At 32.8% G+C, this 5,050-nt stretch overlaps 1 protein-coding gene across 1 annotated transcript in view; it reads right to left on the reverse strand.

Moving 5' to 3' along the window:
- Window positions 1-1,721, reverse strand: part of LOC137654725 (sodium-coupled monocarboxylate transporter 1-like) — a 70,425-nt gene extending 68,704 nt beyond the window's left edge. Inside the window, exon 1 of the mRNA XM_068388629.1 lies at window positions 1,587-1,721. The gene's annotated coding sequence lies outside the window, so the exon portion shown is untranslated. The remainder of the gene's footprint in view (window positions 1-1,586) is intronic.
- Window positions 1,722-5,050: the final 3,329 nt, after the last annotated feature.

Below are 5,050 nucleotides of genomic sequence, written 5' to 3' on the forward strand. Positions count from 1 at the left end.
TTACATAGTACCTTCTGAACCCGTCTGTATCGTTAAGATATGTATTTCTCTGTCTTTTTTTTTTCTCGGATGTTCCACTGTTGAAATAAACAGTAATTTTAATCGGAAATTCTCCGTAAATATATTACCGTTCTCAACCGTATTTCAGTAAAATACGGGCGACCGTAATTTTACCTTACTTTGTTATTATCTATTACGGGTTGGTGAGTGTAATAACACTCATTTGCGTCATTATATCTGTTTTTAAACGGTAAGAATCCTTGAAAAAATTTTGCCAGACATTTTCCGTTTTTATTAATACAAATTTTTAAGTGTACATGGCGTCTACATACCTCATATGTTTGTCATGTCCTCATACCTCATATGTTTGTCATGTTACAGGAAGCATGTAATGCTACATGGCTAAACACTTACACATTACATCAATCAATATATAAACAGTTTATCCTTCACTAGACGCGATCACTCCATAAAGTACTGATTCAATTTTCTGCAAATTATTTTGGGATGAAACTGCTAGTCTCTTACCTTTCTTCGCCATTCTCCCGTGGTGCCACAAGCACCGCTTGCTTTGAATTAAGAATGAAAACCTTGTGTGCAAAACTTACAAATGACCTTAACCGGTCATGAGATTTCACAGCAAAATGTAGAACCATTCACTTTTTTTGATGACACACGCACACACATATTTTTGATGTGTATATATATATATATATATATATATATATATATTTATATATATATATATATATATATATATATATATATATATATATATATATATATATATATATATATACTGTATATATATATACAGTATATATATGTATTATATATATAATGTATATATATATATATATATATATATATATATATATATATATATATATATATATATATATATATATATATATATATATATATGCAATATATATATACATATATATATATATGTACTGTATATATATATACATATATATATATATATATAATATGTATGTATATATACATAATATATATATATATATATATATATATATATATATATATATATATATATTTCCATGTAATAACTCCATGTAATTATCTACACAACGTATTTCATTGAAGATATAATTTGCACTTCGAAACAAAAAGTTGTGGGAAGAAAACCTTATTCACTTGAACTTTAAAAGCAAAACCCTTGACTTTCATAGTCTGGTCACACGAACGCAAATTTTCGGCAGCTTTGAGCGCCTTGGAGCCAGAACAAATTAGCAAAGTTTTTTTCTTCTGTTATAAACATTGACGTCAAACTTGTGGTTAAGGTTTTTTTTTTTTTTTTTTTTTTTTTACACAAATTTCATGCGCGTAGCTTAAAATTGTGCATTAATAAATGAAAATTAAATAGTATTTGTGACAAAGCTTAATTTTTCCTCTTGTAATTCATTTCCAGGAGCATATCAGACTATAATTTTGCACTTGTTTAAGGAAAAACAAGTAATAGTAGATGACAAAATGGCAGACTGGCAAGGTCATGCTTTCGTAATATTCTAAGAAAAAAAAATAACTAAATATTTACAGCAAAATAAATACACAAATATTACGTAATCGGCGTATATATTACGCAGCCGTCTACTGGAAAGCTGCCAATATACACACACGCGAGCCACCGCCTTTTTTGGACTTCCAGGAAAAACAAGAGCCACCTACAGCGAGCTGGAACGTCGAAGTGTTCCCACCAAATACAACGAGAGTACTGACTGGATCCAGAGTCCAGCTCCAGCCCCAGCGTCCAGACCCGACCCGGAGTAGCCCAGAGGACACCCGGTGTCCAGAGGCTGTGGCGTAACAGGCGGTTTAGGGAGAAAGCGTAACACACAGCCCTCTTGGAGACAGGTGAACAGTTCCTAGTTATTCCCTCCCTCTGATTGGCCGGTCAAAGTTCTTGAAGGCCGCGAAGAGAAGAAGAAATGAATGGGCTCAGTATAAATGTAACAAAACACATACGCAGCTTGCATTATCTATCTATCTCTCTCTCTATCGGTCTATCTATCTATCTATCTACCTACCTACCTACCTACCTACCTATCTATCTGTCTGTCTATCTATTTTGCTATCTATCTAGCTATCTATCTGTCTACCTTTTTATATATCTATCCATATATCTATATATCTATCTATATATCAATCTATCTATCTATCTATCTGTCTATATATACAGTATATCTATATACTTACTTATTTATTCATCTATCTGTCTATCTACCTACCTATCCATCCATCTATCTATCTACCTACCTATCCAGCTATGTATCTATCTCTATCTACCTACCTATTTATCCATTCATCTATCTATCTACCTACCTACCTACCTATCCATCTATCTATCTACCTACCTATTTATCCATCTATCTAACTATCTACCTACCTATCTATCCATCTATCTATCTATCTACCTACCTATCCATCTATTTATCTCTATCTACCTACCTATATATCTATCTATCTGTCTATCTATCTATCTCTCTATCTATCTATCTATATATCTATCTACCTATCTATATGTGTATATAATGTATGAGCATATATATGGGGATTTGTATGTATAGATAGTTAGACATATCAAGTAACAAAAGACCGCCTGAACGCGATCACACATAATTGAAAAAGGAATGAGAGAGAGAGAGAGAGAGAGAGAGAGAGAGAGAGAGAGAGAGAGAGAGAGAGAGAGAGAGAGAGAAACTCTACGGGGTATACTATTATGGTTTCGGAATTATTATTATTATTATTATTATTATTATTATTATTATTATTCGGGTGTTGGTCAGTGGAAACGAAAACGCGTCATCCAAACCTAGACGGGATCAGAACATAAACAAACATTTTGGCAAGGAAAGAGTGACATCAAAATTAAGAAAAACTCAGCTGAGAGGCGAATGTTGAAATTTTACTATCATTCAGTACTCTCAAATTAATTACGTGATATTAAGCAGAAAATTACGGTCCCAACATACAAGCGTTCAGTGATCACACTAAGATCTATAGACCTTGGACCAAACTTCCTGACATTGTTGAAGACGTAGAACAGGAAGGGCGTCTTCGCGAAAAGCGAGGAGGAATGCCATTAAGGTAGGAGCAAGATTCCTTTAAAGGCTTAAAGGCCGCTCATGAATGGCAGAGGTAAGGGCCAGTTACATTGCCCTATCGAGCAGGACAATGCCTTAGAGACTGACCATATTTCCATATGATCAGCGCCCAAGTCCCCTATCCACCCAAGCTAGGACCAGGGAGGGCCAGGCAATGGCTGTCGATGACTCAGCAGACAGACCTATAGGCTCCCCCAAACCCCCCATTCTTAGCTCACAAGGATGGTGCAGTTGCAGCAGGCAAAGAAACTAAAGAGATTAAGTGGGACTCGAACTCCAGTCTGGCGTACACATGTCAGGGACGTTACCACATCGGCCACCACTGGGATATCGTTTGCAGGGTTCTTGGTCTGATCCAGGTCTGCTTCAGATTTAGGGTTAATAAGACGTCACAGGACCAGTAACCTCAAATGTGGAGAAAACGATTGGTGGAAATTTTTATAATTATTATCATTACTATTATTTTTTTTTTTTTTTTTTTTTTTTTTTTTTTTTTTTTTTTTTGTTAATTCTGGGTTGCATCCAGCTTCCTTAGGAATCCATGTCTTTCCCTCACTATATGTGCTGTTTTAAGTAGCACGCTCTCCTGCACAAGTCCTAGGGCTATATCGTCTCTTACCTTCTCGAGATTGCTTTTCAACGACTTAGGTAGGGTCCCTAGTGCTCCTAGTACTACTTCTACTTGCCTATTCCATAGGCTTCCCAATTTAGTTCGTGTATCATTATTATTATTATTATTATTATTATTATTATTATTATTATTATTATTATTATTACTGTTGTTGTTATTAATATTATCGTTATATTATTATTATTGTTATTATTATTACTGTTGTTGTTATTAACATTATCGTTATATTATTATTATTATTATTATTATTATTATTATTATTATTACTGTTGTTGTTATTAACATTATCGTTATATTATTATTATTATTATTATTATTATTATTATTATTATTATTATTACTGTTGTTGTTATTAACATTATCGTTATATTATTATTATTATTATTATTATTACTATTACTATTATTATTGTTGTTGTTGTTATTGTTATTATTATTATTTATTGTTATCCTCATTATTATTATTATTATTATTATTATTATTATTTTTATCATTATCATTATTATTATTATTATTATTATTATTATTATTATTATTATTCAGAACGCTGGAGCATGGATTTGGCGGAAAATACTAACGCATTATTTTCATCAGTCAAATGCTCGGATTTGAAACGAGAGAAATACGTTTAGAAAAGACAAGAGTAGTGAGATACAGATAACAAAATAAATAAAAAGAAAAAATACGTCAATATAAAGAACAAACACACATTGAAAGATGTAGAGAAACGTCAGAAGTTAAGGAACTATAGTAATTTTTTTTTAATGAGGCGCATTTGCACCGAGTCGCAGCGGTGCCCTTTTAGCTCGGAAAAGTTTCCTGCTCTCTGATTGGTTAGAATCATCTTGTCCAACCAATCAGCGATCAGAAAATTTTACGAGCTAAAATAGCACCCCTGCGAGTCGGTACAAATCTGCCTCATTAGAAAAAATTACTATAGTTTTAAAAATCGTGTCCTGAACTTGTGCCCATAAAAAGGAAAATCTTTTAGCGTTCTGAACATAAATTAAAATTTCGCCTGAAGTTCAACCCTTAGTATATTGAGCAACTATCTTAAGCTTCTGAACATAAGAACATCGGTTTCTCTCCTCAAGTTTCTAAACATAATACAATCAGGTTTTATTTTAAATTCCAGAAGATGTTGGAAACAAACTCTGAAAGCTATGGCGAAAAATACGACACGCCATCTATGTATAGTACAGCTACAGTATAGGGGGATATTATAGGTGGGGCAGGGGAGATGAATTAGGATTTTAGAAGGATTGGAGGGAAAAGTGTTAAAATGAACAGT

The sequence above is a fragment of the Palaemon carinicauda genome, chromosome 15 (assembly GCF_036898095.1).
Source record: "Palaemon carinicauda isolate YSFRI2023 chromosome 15, ASM3689809v2, whole genome shotgun sequence".
Lineage (NCBI taxonomy): Eukaryota > Metazoa > Arthropoda > Malacostraca > Decapoda > Palaemonidae > Palaemon > Palaemon carinicauda.